The 17,799-nt window shown below is 39.5% G+C and overlaps 1 protein-coding gene and 1 non-coding gene across 2 annotated transcripts in view; one reads left to right on the top strand and one right to left on the bottom strand.

The window, feature by feature from the left end:
* EIF2B3 (eukaryotic translation initiation factor 2B subunit gamma) overlaps positions 1-17,799 on the top strand; it is a 155,662-nt gene that overhangs the window by 12,502 nt on the left and 125,361 nt on the right. The gene's annotated exons all lie outside the window — the stretch shown is intronic.
* LOC136140447 (U6 spliceosomal RNA) lies at positions 4,713-4,819 on the bottom strand. The gene has a single exon (XR_010657615.1). It is a non-coding gene; the product is annotated as a U6 spliceosomal RNA (small nuclear RNA).

Here is a 17,799-nt window from a genome sequence, read left to right as displayed (position 1 = left end):
AGGTTATAGGGTTTACTTTATTGCAGACTGCCAAATAGTTTTCTAAGTGGTTGTACATTTTACACTTCATCAGCAATGTATAAGAATTGTACTTGCTTCACATCTTCATCAACACTTGGTATTGTCAGTCTTTTTAATCTTAACCATTCTAGTGTGTGTTATGTACCACTATCTCATTATGGGTTTTTTTTTTAATAACTGTGTTTATTCTTTTTTTAATGATATTTTGTTTATTTTATTTATTAGTTTTGGCTGCGTTGGTTCTTCGTTGCTGTGTGTGGGCTTTCTCTAGTTGCGGCGAGCGGGGGCTACTCTTTGTTGCAGTGCACAGGCTTCTCGTTGCTGTGGCTTCTCTTGTTGCAGAGCACAGGCTCTAGGCGCACGGACTTCGGTAGTTGTGGCAAGTGGGCTCAGTAGTTGTGGCTCACGGGCTCTAGAGCGCAGGCTCAGTAGTTGTGGTGCAGGAGCTTAGTTGCTCTGTGGTATGTGGGATCTTCCTGGACCAGGGCTCGAACCCGTGTCCCCTGCATTGACAGGCGGATTCTTAACCACTGCGCCACCAAGGAAGCCCTCATTGTGGTTTTAATTTGCATTTCCATGATAATAATGATACTGATCACCTTTTCATGTGATTATCAACCATTTGTATATCTGCATGGAATGTCTGTTCAAGGCATTTGCCTTTTTTTGAGTTGTTTGCCTTGTTATTATTGATTATAGAAATTCTTTATATGTTATAGATGCAAGCCTTTTGTCAGATATGTGTTGTGAATATTTTCTGCCAGTCTGTGGCTTGCCTTTTTACATTTTTTTTTTTTTTTTTTTTTTTTTTTTTTTTTTTTTTTATGCGTTACGCGGGCCTCTCACTGTTGTGGCCTCTCCCGTTGCGGAGGACAGGCTCCGGACGCGCAGGCTCAGCGGCCATGGCTCACGGGCCCAGCCGCTCCGCGGCATGTGGGATCTTCCCAGACCGGGGCACGAACCCGCGTCCCCTGCATCGGCAGGCGGACTCTCAACCACTGCGCCACCAGGGAAGCCCGCCTTTTTACATTTTTAATGGTGACTTTGATGACCAGAAGTTTCAAATGTTGATGAAATCCAGATTACTGATGTTTTCTTTTATGGTTAGTACTTTTTGTGTCCTAAGAAATCTTTGCTTACCCCAAGCTTATAAAGATATTCTTTTGTATTTACTTCTAAAAGTAAAGGTATAAAGGTTTACTTTTTTCTGTATGGATATTCAGTTGTTCCAGCATCATTTGTTAAAAAGACCTGCCTTTCCCCATTGAATTGCTCTGAAGCCTTAGTTGAAAATCAGTTGACCGATTATGTGTGTGCTATTTATTTTTTCATTTTTAAATTTATTTATATTTAATTTATTTATTTTTGGCTGCATTTTTTGGTCTTTGTTGTGGTGTGTGAGCTTCTCATTGCGGTGGCTTCTCGTTGCAGAGCATGGGCTCTGGGCAAGCAGGCTTCAGTAGTTGTGGCCCACAGGCTCAGTAGTTGTGGCTCATGGGCTCTAGAGCACCGGCTCAGTAGTTGTGGTGCATGGGCTTAGTTGCTCTGCAGCATGTGAGATCTTCCTGGACCAGGGATTGACCCTGCATTCCCTGCATTGGCAGGTGGATTCTTTTTTTTTTTTTTTTTTTTGCGGTACGCGGGCCTCTCACTGTTGTGGCCTCTCCCATTGCAGAGCACAGGCTCCGGACGCGCAGGCTCAGCAGCCATGGCTCACGGGTCTAGCCGCTCCACGGCATGTGGGATCTTCCCGGACCGGGGCACGAACCCGTGTCCCCTGCATCGGCAGGCGGACTCTCAACCACTGTGCCACCAGGGAAGCCCTGGCAGGTGGATTGTTAATCACTGTGTCACCAGGAAAGTCCCTGAGTGTGCTATTTCTGTTCTCTCTACTTTGTTCCATTGGTCTTTTTGTCTCTACTTCCTGTACCACATTTAATAAAGTCTTGATTATTTTTAACTTTATAAAGTAGGTCTAGAAATCAGGTACTATAAATCTGCCAACTTTGTTCCTTTTCCTGAAGATTGCCTTGGCTATTCTAGGTCCTTTGGATTTCCTTTTCCTTAAAATTGCCTTGGTTATTCTAGGTCCTTTGCATTTCCATATAAATTTTAGAATTACTTTGCCAGTTTTTATTAAAAAAGCTTTCTGGGATTTTGATTGGAATTGCATTGAATCTGTAGGTCAATTTGGGGAGAATTGACATCTTCATATTGAATCTTCCAATCCTTGAACATCTATTTATTTAGATTTTCTGGAATTTCTCTCAGTAATGTTTTTATAATTTTCAGTATAGAGGTTTTGAACATCTTTCAATAATTTTATTCCTGTTTCATTTCAATGTAATGATATTGTAACTAGTATTTTTTATTCTATTTTCTAATTGTTTATTGCTTGTATATAGCCCTACAACTATTTTTTTGCATATTGACCTTGTGCCCTGTGACTTTCTTAAATTGTAGATTCTTTAGGATTTTCTATATACATCATCATGTTGCCTGCAAATAAAAACAGTATTATAACATATCTTCCTTTCTAATCTTAATGCCTTTTATTTCTTTTTATTGTCTTATTGCCCTGGCCAGGGCCTCCAGTGCAATGTATATAGGCATTTCCTTTTACTTTTTGGCCTCCTTTTTGTCTTTCTCTGCTTCTACCCAAGTAGGCTTTGGTGCTTCTGATTACAGTGGGGATTTCTAATACCATAATGTTGGGTGTGTTGCTTTCTTTAGTGCAGCTGCTTATTTCTTTAGGGAAGATACGGGGAATTTCACTAGGGTCATGAGAACTCTGTTCTTTCACAGGGATAGATGCCAGATTTACCAAGAAGCTAAGGGTGTTTAGTGGTCTTCCCAGGAGCTGTTTTAGTTACTGTCTAACAATTTAGTATGGAGGTATAAACTAAACTCTCTGCTCCCTAATCTATAAATCTTAGAAATGTTATTTTTGCCCTAGCCTAGAACTGGAGATCCTGGGAGTTTCATGCAAATAAGTTCCTATAACTCTTAGAGCCTTGAGAAATAATAGGGCCAACTATTAATAAATAGGAGAGGGTATGAGATGAAGGGTAAAGTAACTGCCAAAAGGACATTTTACTCCCAAGTCACTACCTCTTCTTATGGTTTTGATCACTTACTTCTTATTTTAGGGCTTCTCCTTATACCTAAGATCAGAATCCTCATTAAGTCATTCTGCACAGTCTAATTTCTATTCCTCCCTTACCCCTTTGTTTTCACATCATTTACACGGCATCCTTTATATACAGTCCTGCCTCTGAGCTTTCTTCTCAAGCTGTGACTTTGGCTAGCAAGTCTCTGCTCTCTTTGCTCTCTCCGCTTGGTTTCTCCTATACCAATGGCACCTGAAATCCTGGCTTCACGTCAACTTGCATTCCAACCTGGAACAGAAAGCAGCAAAGCTAACCTGTGGAGGAATGTAAATAGACACCTGAATAGCCATTAAGAACAAAGTAAAACCTGAGCCAAAATTCAGAACCGTCTGATTGGGATCAACATGAGCTTGTCGGAAGCACAATGGAAATACGTATAAACAGTTAAAGTGAGACAGCCTGAGGAGGCAGTTAGTGTTTGCTGAAGGATGACAGGTACCTTGTTAAGGGAGAAAGTTGTACCCACAGGCTGTGCCATGGTTTAAAAGCAGTGCTACTTTGAGCCATTTATTTCTCTTTTCCTGTGCCCACAAAGCAGCGTCCTAAACATTTGGAGACTCTTTTTCAATAAGATTTTAGGTAAGATAAGAATATTCCCTTTGAGAGTTCCGAGTTTGCTTTTGATTCTTTTATCTTTACCTACTTCCTCCAGATTGAGTTCCCCAAATTTACTGTGAGGTTATCCCATGTGGCTTCTGCTTTGCTCAGAGAAAGACCACAGTAGTATATTAGCTTTATTTGGCTTCTTTGTTTAAAATATGTTTTAGTTTATCATCTTTGTCATTTGCCTTGCATTTGCTAAATGTATTACAGTCCTACTTGTATGTGGAAACTTCTGTTGTGTGTACTTATAGAATATTGGAGCTGGACATCATATCTGCTATGTTATGTTTTTTCAACATATTTCATTTGGTTTTATTCTTCTGGCACTGTTTTCTACTTCATTTTGCCTTATCTCATCCCATAATTTTGCTGATTTACTGGCTTTTCACTTTTTGTTTCAGCTTCCCAAACCTCTTTCCCTGACTTATCAAGAGAGATTATTGGCTCATTCATTCTCCCAGGCCCTGGGTGAGTGAGCTCCATTATTATAAATGGTGCTGATAATATAAAAGTTCTTAGATTTTATATTTTCTTCATAATTGTGTTTCCTATTTGCTGATGAATGATTCAGTCTTACCTATGTCTGAACTCATTCATTCGGCAAATATTTGTTCAGTCAACTAATAATAATGATTAAAATTGTTATTTAGGGGGCTTCCCTGGTGGCGCATTGGTTAAGAGTCCGCCTGCCGATGCAGGGGACACGGGTTCGTGCCCCGGTCCGGGAAGATCCCACATGCCGCGGAGCAGCTAGGCCCGTGAGCCATGGCCGCTGAGCCTGCGCGTCCAGAGCCTGTGCTCCGCAACGGGAGAGGCCACAACAGTGAGAGGCCCGCGTACCGCAAAAAAAAAAAAAAAAAAAAATTGTTATTTATTAAATACCAATTGTGGACCAGTTATTTTTTTAAACTTTTTTTTTTTAATATGAAATGCTTCGTGGATTTATGTGTCATCCTTGTGCAGGGGCCGTACTAATCTTCTCTGTTTCGATCCAATTTCAGTATATGTGCTGCCGAAGCAAGCACTTTTAAAAACTTTTTATTATGGAAAATTTCAAACTTGTCCAAAAGTACATGGAGCATTACCTATATATCTGTCACCCAGCTTCAGCAGTTATCAACCCATGGCAAATCTTATTTCACCTGTATTCCCACCCAACTTGCTCCCTCTCATGTTCTTTTGAACGAAATCTCAGACATCATGTTATTTCATCTGTAAATATTTCAGAACATTGCTATATGAGGGCTTTTTAAAAAATAAAAGTATAATGCCATTATACCACCTAAAAAAACAAATTAATAATTCATTAGTGGGCTTCCCTGGTGGCACAGTGGTTGAGAGTCTGCCTGTGGATGCAGGGGACGCGGGTTCGTGTCCCGGTCCGGGAAGATCCCGCATGCCGTGGAGCGGCTAGGCCCGTGAGCCATGGCCGCTGAGCCTGCGCGTCCGGAGCCTGTGCTCCGCAATGGGAGAGGCCATAACAGTGAGAGGCCCGTGTACCGCAAATAAATAAATAAATAAATAAATAATAATTCATTTGTATCATCAAGTATCCAATCAGTACATGAGTTTCTAGTTGCCTCATAAATAGAATTTTTAAATCTTTTTAGTGTGTTTATTAAAATCAGGAAGCAAATAAGGACTATACATTATAATTGATTAAAGTATCTCTTTTAATATATAGATTTCCCCTTCATCGCTCTTTTTTTCCCCTTATAATTTATATGTTGAAGGAACTGGGTATTTTTCTTGTAGAGTTTCCCACAGTCTGCATTTTGCTGATTGTGACCCTGTGGTGTCATGTTTTTTTTTTAATACATTTATTTACTTATTTATTTATACACATTATAATTGATTAAAATATCTCTTTTAATATATAGATTTCCCCTCCATCTTTCTTTTTTTCCCCCCTTATAATTTATATGTTGAAGGAACTGGGTATTTTTCTTGTAGAGTTTCCCGCAGTCTGCATTTAGCTGATTGTGACTCTGTGGTGTCATCTTTTTTTTTAATACATTTATTTACTTATTTATTTATACACATTATAATTGATTAAAATATCTCTTTTAATATATAGATTTCCCCTCCATCTCTCTTTTTTTTTCCCCTTATAATTTATATGTTGAAGGAACTGGGTATTTTTCTTGTAGAGTTTCCCGCAGTCTGCATTTAGCTGATTGTGACCCTGTGGTGTCATCTTTTTTTTTTTAATACATTTATTTACTTATTTATTTATTTATTTTTGGCTGCGTTGGGTCTTTGTTGCTGCACAGGGCTTTCTCAAGCTGCAGCGAGTGGGGGCGGCTCTTAGTTGCAGTGCACAGGCTTCTCATTGCGGTGGCTTCTCTTGTTGCAGAGCGCGGGCTCTAGGCACATGGGCTTTAGTAGTTGTGGCATGTGGGCTCAATAGTTGTGGCGCAGAGGCTTAACTGCTCCAAGGCATGTGGGATCTTCCCGGACCAGGGTTCAAACCTGTGTCCCCTGCTTTGGCAGGTGGATTCTTAACCACTGCGCCAGCAGGGAAGCCCTGTGGTGTCATTTCAAAAGTACTCCTCTCTCTGCATTTTCTATTAATTGGTAGTTGGACCTAGAGGCTAAATTGAATTCCAGTTTGAATTTTTTTGGCAAGATGCTTTTGTAGGTGGTGGTGTCTTCTATCTTGAGGCAAATCATTTCTAATTGTCTTTTTTTGGTGTTAGCAGCTGTTAATGATCATTACCACCAGTCCCTAGTCCTTGTCTCTCTGGTCATTTGGCTGTCTGAAGCTTATTACTAGTAGGTTCCTTAAGAAGTGGTCATGATATCAGTGCTCAACAGATTATCTGCAGCCTTTGTATTCATAAGCCAATTTATGGGGATATAATATCCTTGACTCACATTTTTTCCTTAAATATCTTAAACAAATTCATTCATTATCTTCTATTGTAAAGTGTTGCTGTTAAAACAGTCCAAGTGAAAATCTGCTTTTCTTTCTTTTATGAGTGAATTGGTCCTTTTATCTAGGCTCCCAAAGGAGTTTTTATTTTTCTTTAAAATCTTGTGGTTTTTGGGCTTCCCTGGTGGCGCAGTGGTTGAGAGTCCGCCTGCCGATGCAGGGGATGCGGGTTCTTGCCCCGGTCCGGGAAGATCCCACATGCCGCGGAGCGGCTGGGCCCGTGAGTCATGGCCGCTGAGCCTGCGCGTCCGGAGCCTGTGCTCCGCAACGGGAAAGGCCACAACAGAGAGAGGCCCACGTACGGCAAAAAAAAAAAAAAAAAAAATCTTGTGGTTTTACTACATAATATGTCCCATTGATGTTCTGAATCTTATTTTCTAGATATGTAGTATGTCCTTTCCCTGTGAAGTTTCTGCCTTTTTTATTACTTCAGAGAAGTTTTTTAGAATTACAGTTTTAGGCATTCGTTCTGTTACATTGCTTTGGTTTTAGACTTTGGGACTCTTATGTGTATGCTGGATCTTTGTTGCTTATATTCTCTTTCTGCTACTTTGCCTCAAATCCTTTTTATCTTAAAAAAAATTTTTTTTTTTTTAGGATTTTCTTCCTTTTTTACATTCTGTTTCCCTTAAGGCAGCGGTCCCCAATCTTTTTGGCACCAGGGACCAGTTTCGTGGAAGACAGTTTTTCCATGGACCAGGGGTGGGGGGGTGGGGGATGTGGTTTCAGGATGATTCAAGCACATTACATTTATTGTGTACTTTATTTCTATTATTATTATTACACTGTGTTATACAATGAAATAGTTACACAGCTCACCATAATGCAGAATCATGGGAGCCCTGAGCTTGTTTTCACTTGCCACTAACTGATAGGGTTTTTTTTTTCCTTTCCTTTTCTATTATGGTTTATTACAGGATATTGAATATAATTCCCTGTGCTATACAGTAGGACCTTGTTATTTATCTGTTTTTTAAATAGATCTTTATTGGAGTATAGTTGCTTCATAATACTGTGTTAGTTTCTGTTGCACAACCAAGTGAATCAGCCATGTGCATACGCATGTCCCCATATCCCCTCCCTCTTGAGCCTCCCTCCCACCCTCCCTATCTCACCCCTCTAGATCATCACAGAGCACTGAGCCAATCTCCCTGTGCTATGCTGCTGCTTCCCACCAGCCAACTGTTTTACATTCGGTAGTGTATATATGTTGATGCTGCTCTCACTTCGCCCCAGCTTCACCCTCCCACCCCATGTCCTCAAGTCCATTTTCTATGTCTACCTCTTTATTCCTGCCCTGCAACTAGGTTCAACTGGTAGGGTTTTGATATGAGTCTGCAAGCAGTTGATTTATTATGGTCTCTGGGCAGTCAAACCTCTCTGCTAATGATAATCTGTATTTGCAGCCGCTCCTCAGTGCTCCCTAGTGTTAGCATCATCGCTTCAGTTCCACCTCAGATCATCAGGCATTAGATTCTCATAAGGAGCATGCAACCTAGATACCTTGCATGCACAGTTCACAGTAGGGTTTATGCTCCTATGAGAATCTAATGCTGCTGCTGATCTGACAGGAGGTGGCACTCAGGCAGTAATGCGAGCAATGGGGAGCAGCTATAAATACAGATGAAGCTTCGCTCGCTCGCTTGCCCGCCCGCTGCTCACCTCCTGTTGTGCGGCCTGGTTCCTAACAGGCCATGGACCAGGACCCCTGCCTTAAGGCATTAAGAGTTGTGTTTTATTCATTCTTGTGTTCTTCCTAGTTTAGCTGTTATTTCTGAAATGATATTTTTCTTTTACTTCTAATTCATTCTTGAGTTCTGTCATTTCATTTCTAACTTTTCTAATTCAGATTTATGTTGTTCTTTCACATTTTCTGTCATTTTCTTATTTTAGATAATTTTGAAATCTTAGGCTATGAATTTAATCTGTCTTTTGAGCATGTCTTTCTGACATCTGCTTTTATGGTAGAGATGTTATTCTAACTTTTATTATTATATTTTTCAACAATAACCTTGTATAGGATTTGACTGTAATCCTTTTCTATTACTAATTTTAACCTGAAATTAGTTTTCCTAAATTTTTAGAAGGGAAGGCTGTGTCAGCATAGCTTTTCTAGCTTCATAGCTCTAGAGCCCCCTCTTTTGAGATCTTTCTCCTCTGCTTCATTATCTCCATTTTATCTGGCCTTTCTCTTTCCTTTGCACTGATTATCCCTGTGCTGCCCAGTTTGGATTCTTTTCCCAGTGATTTCTCCTCAGTGCAAGACTTCATGTTGAAAGTATTCGTTAATTTCGAGAATTCATAGGGCCAAGACTACACCAGCCCCTTCAGACCTTACTGAGAATAGATAAGGGGACTGTCTTAGGAGAGTTTAATGGAAGAGTTAGTAATTGAGCCTTAGTCATTTACTTCAAAGCCCATGCTCTTACCTACCATACTGTGCCATATAGTCTGGGATAAAGGTAAGAATAGAATGTATACTTTATCCTGTAGGGATACTTTGAAGGATAATTAACAGGTTGATATTTTAGAACTATTACTGCATGACTGAGGGGAGCTAGAGAGACCCTGGAAGGCTCTTGCAGTAGCCTGGTAAGAAATGAGGAAGAACCAAACCAAGTCAATGGCAGTGGTAATAGAGAGAAGGGAACAAATTGGAGAATATTTAGGAGACCTTTAAGGCTAATTAACTGGATGTGGGAGGAAAAGAAGGAGTGGTCAAGTGTGACTTCCAGGTTTCTAGCAAGAGCAACTGGACGGATGGTGGTGACATTCACAAAGTTAGAGACTGCTGCAGGGCAAGGAATAAATTTATAGGGGTAATATGATGTGTAACTACATTTAGCTTACTAAATATACTCTGCCTTTGCAATTCCACAAATTTGGATACTTGTACATCCACCTGGAACATGTTCAGTTCCCTCTATCCATACCTAAATAACTAATTCCTGATCTTCCTTAACCTGGATTTCCCGCCAAAAGCAGAGCCTGAGATAAGGGTATGTGTATGGGTAGTTTATTTTGAGAAGTGATTCCAAGGAACAGGAGTGGGATTTTTTTTTTTTTTTTTTTTTTTTTGTGGTACGCGGGCCTCTCACTGTTGTGGCCTCTCCCGTTGCGGAGCAACAAGGCTCCGGACGCGCAGGCTCAGCAGCCATAGCTCACGGGCCCAGCCGCTCCGCAGCATGTGAGATCCTCCCGGACCGGGGCACAAACCCGTGTCCCCTGCATTGGCAGGCGGACTCTCAATCACTGCGCCACCAGGGAAGCCCAGGAGTGGGATTTAAAGAGTGATACAGGGAAAAAGGGAATGGCAATCTAAGTGTGTGTTATGGACTTGGTTACCACTGTGGGCAACTGAAGCTTAGCTCTGGAGACCTTCTCAGGGGCCATGTGGAATGTACCTTAGAGTAATTGCCCAAGACTTGGAAAAGAAGTATTTATTCACTAGCTTCCTTTACCCATTGGTCAAAGGTTGCCCCGTGGGTATAAATTTCCTCACACTTTAAGGTTTGTATGTGTGCCAGAATGGCTGAGTGGGTTCCCACAAGTATCCCACATGGTGGTTGCTGGAAATCTCCGGACAGAAAATGAGAGATGACTGGTGCATGAAGTGAAATGCTGTCAGGTTACATAGCTGATGCAAGAGAAATGTCTGGAATAAAAAGATGGACCCACAGAATGCGAGATGGGTCACAAGAGGTGTCTTACTCATTTTTCAGGATTTGGCTAAAACTTTGATTGCCTCTGAAGCCTTCCCTAGCCTCCAAGTTAAAATTAATTGTCCCATCTAATTGTTCCCTAAGCACCCCTGTGTTTTTCCTTATTATATAACTTTTTATATAAAACTGTATTGTAATTCATGTTAATTATCTGTTTCCCTCTCTTCCTATCTCTTGATAGATTGGGATAGAATTAGAGTCCAAGGGAACAATTTTCTTGTTTCAGATGAGAGATACTGAAGGATAGTAAAGGATTAAACCAGCCACTTTAAATATTAAAGGCCATAAGGAGCTAGGTGGTTGGAAACTTACCTTCACTGTAGAATCTACAGTGCTCAGCACAGAATTTGGCACTTATTACTGGTCAAAATTTAAATATTTTTGATGGATGAATGAATGATTACTGACTGACTGAATGAATGAATGGATTGATGGATAAAAAAATAAGAGTTTGGCTTCAGACCTGTTAAGAATTAGATTCAAGTAGGATATCTAGCAGGTAGTTGATAAACTTATGTAGAGTTCAGGAAGAAGATCTGAGCTAGAGATAGAGATACAGGTCTAAGAGTCATCAGCTTATAAGTGATAGCTGAAGCTGTGAATGTGAACCATCCTTCCCACAAGAATAAGTAGAGTAAATAAAAGACGGAGTCCAGAGGACCTTAGGAAACACCAATACTTAATAGACAGTTAGAAGAGAGGACCCTCTGAAAGAGAGATACTCATGATCATGGATGTTTTAAAATAATAGATAGATAATAACTAATACATGTGGTTCAAAAATTTTAAAAATATAGGGCTTCCCTGGTGACGCAATGGTTGAGAGTCCGCCTGTCGATGCAGGGGACGCAGGTTTGTGCCCCGATCCGGGAGGATACCACGTGCCACGGAGCGGCTGGGCCCGTGGGCCATGGCTGCTGGGCCTGTGCGTCCGGGGCCTGTGCTCCGCGGCGGGAGAGGCCTCAGCAGTGAGAGCCCGCGTACCGCAAAAAAAAATTTTTTTCAATATAAAAAGGTTTATGGAGAAATGTTTTCCTTTCTTCCCTATCTACCAGCCATCCAGTTCTCCTTATTAGCCAATGTTATTAGTTTCTTATACTTCGGGGGTGTTTTAGTTTAGGATGGAAGCAACTTGAACATTTTTATAAGAGAGCAAAAGAGACAGTGGAGAAGTACAGAAGAAAGGAGATAAATGATGGATAAGGTTCCCAAGGAGACAAGAAGGAATTAAGGTACAGTTTTGGGCAGGAAGGCTTACATCTTCCACTGAAATGAGAGGACAGGAGGGAAGAAAAGGCTCAAATGCAAATCAAGAAGGAGAGCAGGAATTGAAATAATTCACTCCTGAGGCCTTTATATTTTTGATGAAGTAGGAAGCATAGTTGTCTGTTGAGAATGTAGAAAGAGGAAGGTGATGGGATTGGGACTTGTGAGTAATGAAGCTTTAGAATTGCTACTGGAAAATGGGAGAGAGCTGACCAGAGACACTGAGAAGGAGGTCTAGGCAACATCAGGGGTATAGCTGATGTTGAAGAATATAAATTTATAGTTACTTCAGTTAGCACAATTGTTGGGGGGATTTCTTTTTTTTTTTTTCCCCCTTTCACCATTGCTCAGGTGTCTAGGTGTGGAGAAGACACGTTTGGATTGATCAAGGATATGGGCAAGGTCAGCATTTGTACCCACTGGAGAGAGGAGAAAACTGAGGCTAGGAAGAATGAGATTTGGCTAAGGACTTAACAGACAAAGCCCTTCCTTCTTTTCTTTCTGGCATGATCTTGGCACAAACTTTCCTCCCAGAGCCAGTCCCTCCAGATTGGATCTGAGTCCTGGGTGAGAGTTTATACATTCATTCTTCTTCTGTGGGATAGCTATTTTGCTTTCATTTCTTTCACTCTGTATAGTGCTACAATGAACATCCTTGCACCAGTTTATTTGTGCTCTTGTGAAGGTAGACACCTGAAGTGATATGTGGGTTGTAAGTTATGTGCATCTCCAAGTTTACTAGATACTGGCAAATTGTTCTCCAAAGTAGTCATACTAGTCTACATTCCCACCAGTAGCATAAATGAAGAGTTCTGATTTCTCTGTCTTCACTAACAACTGATGTTCTAAGATTTTTATGTTTTCAGTAATATGATGGGTGTGAAATGGTACCTCAGTGTTGGGGTTTTTTTGTTTGTTTGTTTTCATTTTTGTTTTTTGGCCATGATACGCGGCTTGTGGGATCTTACTTCCCCAACCAGGGATTGAACCCAGGCCCCTGGCAGTGAGAGCACTGAGTGCTAACCACTGGACCGCCAGAGAATTCCCCTTACTGTTGGTTTAGTTTTGCATTTTCTTGATTACTTGAGAATTTTTTGCAAAGTATATTGGCTCTTTTCAATGAATTTCCTGTTCATATCATTTGCCCACTTCTTGTTTGGGTTGTTTGTCTTTTTCTTGCTAATTTGTAGTATATACTCTCTATGCTCTGTATACTAATCCTTTACTGATTATATGGGTTGCAACTTTCCCCCCCAGTGTTACCCCTCTTTTCTCTTTGTTTATAGTATCTTTTGTCATACAGAAGTCTTAGCTTTTTTTTGTGGTGACCTAGATCAATCTTCTCCTTTATAGTTGGTGCTTTTTGTGTCTTACTTTTAAAGTATTAAAGATAGACTCCTGCCATCTAAAACTTTACAATTTTGCTTTTCATATTTGGATTTTTAAATTAGTATTTATATTTGCATATGATATGAAATAGATATCTATTTTTATCTTTTTCCCAAATGAAGAGTTGGTTATCCCAGCACAATTTATTGAATAATCTTTTCTTCCCCGATTTATACCAAGCTCCACATATACATGGGACTATTTCTAAGCTTTCTGTTCTGTTCCACTAGTCTAGCTGTCTTTTCCTTCGCTGATATCCTATTGTTTTAATTACCATAGCTTTATAGAAATTCTGTCTAGTAGGATGACTTCCCTCTACCTCACCTTATTATAATTTTTCTTTAAAGTTGTCTTGGCCACTCTTCACCTTTGACATATGAATTTTAGTATCAGCCATGAAAAAATCTTAGTATTTGATTGGAATTACAGTGATTTTCAGATTAATTTGGGAGAGTTGGCATTTTTTAATACTGAGTCTTTCTATTCCTCGAACATAATATGTCTCTCTTTATTAAGGCTATTTTTGTGTTTTTAAATAAGTTTAATAATTTTCTATAAAAATTTCTTACACATCTTTTGTTGAATTTACTAGTAGATGCTTTCTAGTGTTGTTATTGCAATGGTACTGTTTTTAAAGGTCCACATGTTATATTTGGTTATGCCTTTTTAGTCTCTTTTACTCTAGAACAGTCTCCCCTCCACCTCCTTTTTTTTCTTATGCCATTGACTTATCAAATAAAACAAGTATTTGTCCTGTAGAGTCTCCCACATCTCCGGTATGTCTGATTACTTTCTATTGATGTCATTTAACTTATTTTTGATCGATATTTTGTTTTATTTTTTTATTGAGATATAATTGACATGCTATATTAGTTTCAGGTATACAGTTACAATGATTTGATATTTGTATATATTGTGAAACGATCACCACAGTAAGTCTAGCTAACATTCATCACCATATGTAGTTACAGAATTTTTTCTCCTTGTGTTGAGAACTTTTAAGATCTACTCTCGTAGCAACTTTAAAAAATGTGCAGTACAGTATCATTAACTAGTCACCATGCTGTACATTGCATCTCCATGACTTACTTATTTTATAACTAGAAGTGTGTACCTTTTGACTCCCTTCACCTATTTCACCTACCTTCCACCCCTTACCTCTGGCATCTACTAGTCTGTGAGCTTGGCTTTGTTGTTGTTGTTTTAATATTCCGTGTATAAGTGAGATCATATAGTGTTTGTCTTTCTCTGTTTGACTTATTTCACTTAGCATAATGACTTTGAGGTCCATCCATGTTATTGCACATGGCAAGATTTCACTCTTTTTTATGGCTGAATAATATTCTATTGTATTCATATACTACATTTTCTTTATCCATTCATCTGTCAGTGGACACAGGTTGTTCCATATCTTGGCAATTGTAAATAATATTGCAGTTAACACTGACTAACTTGTTTCTCTTTTTCAGTATTTTCTTGTAAACTGGAGTTTGGCTCTAACTGTTGATTAGATTCAGTTTCAAGGTTTTTGGCAGTAATACTTCATATGTATACTTCATATTTCATTATATTCAGATCTGAAATCAGGCATTTCTTTAAAAAGCCTTGATTTCGATTATGATGTCAGTCATACCTCAAAAAAGTGGTTAAAAAAAAAAAGAGCCCTGGTTTCTTTTTGTGGAACATGGTGTTTATGGACTACAATCTGGGCTCTAGGAAAAATAGAAGCTTTTAAATTTTATTGTAATTGATTTTTCAGTTTTTCTTTTATGGTTTGTGATTTCTGTGCCTTGCTTTAGAAATTCTTCCCTATTTTAAGGTCTTAAAGATATTTTCTTATAATCTCATGTAAAAGTTTAGTCTTGCTTCTCACATTTCAGGCTGTAATTCACTTAGAATCTCTCTGTTTATTTCAGTCTTTTTAAGTATATCTCAAAGTTTTGTAAAAATCTTCATAAAAATCTTATTTACCTTTTGTTAGATTTGTTCCCAGATTGTGTTTTCATGCTCTTTTTTTTAGTATATATACTGTATATGTAAATAATACGTATATAACTTAAAGAATCAAACAGTTCTACAAGACTTAGGGTGAAGGACAAGGGTCTCCTGCATTATCATTCCTCGTTCCTTATTTTTGCTCTTCAGAAGCAACTGCTTTCAACTCTTCTTTTTTTCCTTCTGATAATGTCCTCAATATATATTTTTAAAATAAATTTATTTATTTTATTTATTTATTTTTGGCTGTGTTTGGTCTTCGTTGCTGTGTGTGGGTTTTCTCTAGTTGGGCCAGCGGGGGCTACTTGTCCTTGCCGTGCGCAGGCTTTTCATTGTGGTGGCTTCTCTTGTTGTGGAGCACAGACTCTAGGCGCGCGGGCTTCAGTAGTTGTGGCTCACGGGCTCTAGAGCACAGGCTCAGTAGTTGTGGTGCTTGGGCTTAGCTGCTCCGTGGCATGTGGGATCTTCCCAGACCAGGGCTTGAACCCGTGTCCCCTGCATTGGCAGGCGGATTCTTAACCACCGCGCCACCAGGGAAGTCCTGTCCTCAATATTTTTAAGTATCGTATTTATACTACTATTTTCTTTAATTTTTTAAAAATTATTTAATTAATTATTATTATTATTTTGGCTGTGTTGGATCTTCGTTGCTGCGCACGGGCTTTCTCTACTTGCGGCTAGTGGGGGCTACTCTTTGTTGTGGTGTGTGGGCTTCTCATTGTGTTGGCTTCTCTCGTTGCAGAGCACAAGCTCTAGGCGTGCAGGCTTCAGTAGTTGCAGCATACGGTCTCAGTATTTGTGGTTCGAGGGCTCCAGAGCACAGGCTCTGTAGTTGTGGCGCACAGGCTTCATTGCTCCACGGAATGTAGGATCTTCCCAGAACAGGGCTTGAACCCGTGTCCCCTGCATTGGCAGGCGGATTCTCAACCACTGCGCCACCAGGGAAGTCCTTTTCTTTAATTTTTAGATAATATCTATTGAATTTCTAGTATGGAAAGTAAGGATTTGACTCATTTAACACTTTGCCCCTCTCTGTGAAAGCTCCCCCTTTCCTAATCTCCCAAATATAGTAGCATCATAATTTTTGTTAAATCAATTATGAGGGCTTATTTATAGCTGAGCCTTATAGTGTACGAGTATTATATTTCCCTTTTTAAAAAATCAACTTTATTGAGTTATAATTTGTATACAATAAAATACACCCATTTTAACTTGTACAGTTTGATTTTTTTTTTAAATCACGTTTATGGAGGTATAAGTTACATACATAAAATTCACCCTTTTTGGTATACTGAGTTTTTTTTTAATTTTTAAAAAATTTTATTGGAGTATAGTTGATCCATAATGTTGTGTTACCTTCAGGTGTACAGCAAAGTGACCCAGTCACACACACACATATATCCTTTCCCCTTCAGACTCCCCCACCCACCATATAGGATATCACAGAATACCAAGTAGAGTTCCCTGCGCTACACTTACGTCCCTGTTGGTTATCTATCTTATTATATAGTAGTGTGCATGTAGTATACTGAGTTGTTTTGTTTGTTTTTAATAAATTTATTTATTTTATTTATTTATTTTTGGTTGCGTTGGGTCTTCATTGCTGCACGCGGGCTCTCTCTAGTTGCGGTGAGCCGGGGCTGCTCTTCATTGCGGTGTGTGAGCTTCTCATTGTGGTGGCCTCTAGTTGCAGAGCACAGGCTCTAGGCGCACAGGCTTCAGTAGTTGTGGCACAAGGGCTCAGTAGTTGTGGCTCGCAGGCTCTAGAGCACAGGCTCAGTAGTTGTGGTGCACGGGCTTACTTGCTCTGTGGCATGTGGGATCTTCCCAGACCAGGTCTCGAGCCCGTGTCCCCTGCATTGGCAGGTGGATTCTTAACCACTGCACCACCAGGGAAGTCCCTATACTGAGTTTTGATAAATGTACTGTGGTGGTATAACTACCACCACAATCAAGATATAGAAGAAAAGTTCCATCAATTCTTCCAAGCTCCTACTTTTCTTTAAAAATACAGTGTTTTGTTTTTCTTAGTTATTAATTGCCTCACTTTTAAAGTTGCTTAGTTTTCTGTTTCTATTGCTCATTCATCCTCAGATCCTTTAAAAGGAACATAAATGTATCAGTATGTTTAAACACATCAGGTATTCTGTCAATCACTTTTGTTTTTCCTTTGAGACAACCCTCCTGGAAGCCATACATTCTCTCTTCAGATTTCTACTGGTTGCTCTCTAGCCTGCGGCATATCTGTCATCCTGGGACTTCTCTTCACCATCATTCTGTGAATTCCCTTCTCTCTCCTATTGGATGAGATATTGGATACCCTGGTTCCTAGATCTCACGTTTTCTTCTTTCTTGGTTTACTCCCTCATTTCAAAGGAACCCAGTCCTTATTGGCTTTTTAAAGAGAGCATAGAAGTTAAATATTTTGAGAACTCGCATGTTTGAAAATGTTTTATTCCATCCTTACTCTTGAATGATAACTTATCTTTGTATAGAATTCTAGGTGAGAAATATTCTCTTCAGAATTTTTTGTTCCAAGACCAAACAGACAAATGTCTTTGATGACTACCTGTGCTATAGGTAGATTTTTTTTTTTTTTCTCCAGAGTTTACCCTTTCACTGAGGTCCCATTTATGCAGGATCTCAGTTCAAACTCCCAGGTTTCATACCAGCTTCAAGCTACATCTTTTGGCCCAAT

The sequence above is a fragment of the Phocoena phocoena genome, chromosome 1, assembly GCF_963924675.1.
Source record: "Phocoena phocoena chromosome 1, mPhoPho1.1, whole genome shotgun sequence".
In the NCBI taxonomy this organism is placed as follows: Eukaryota; Metazoa; Chordata; class Mammalia; order Artiodactyla; family Phocoenidae; genus Phocoena; species Phocoena phocoena.
The sequence above is the reverse complement of the archived record's forward strand: the minus strand, read 5'-3'. Positions and strand labels throughout refer to the sequence as shown.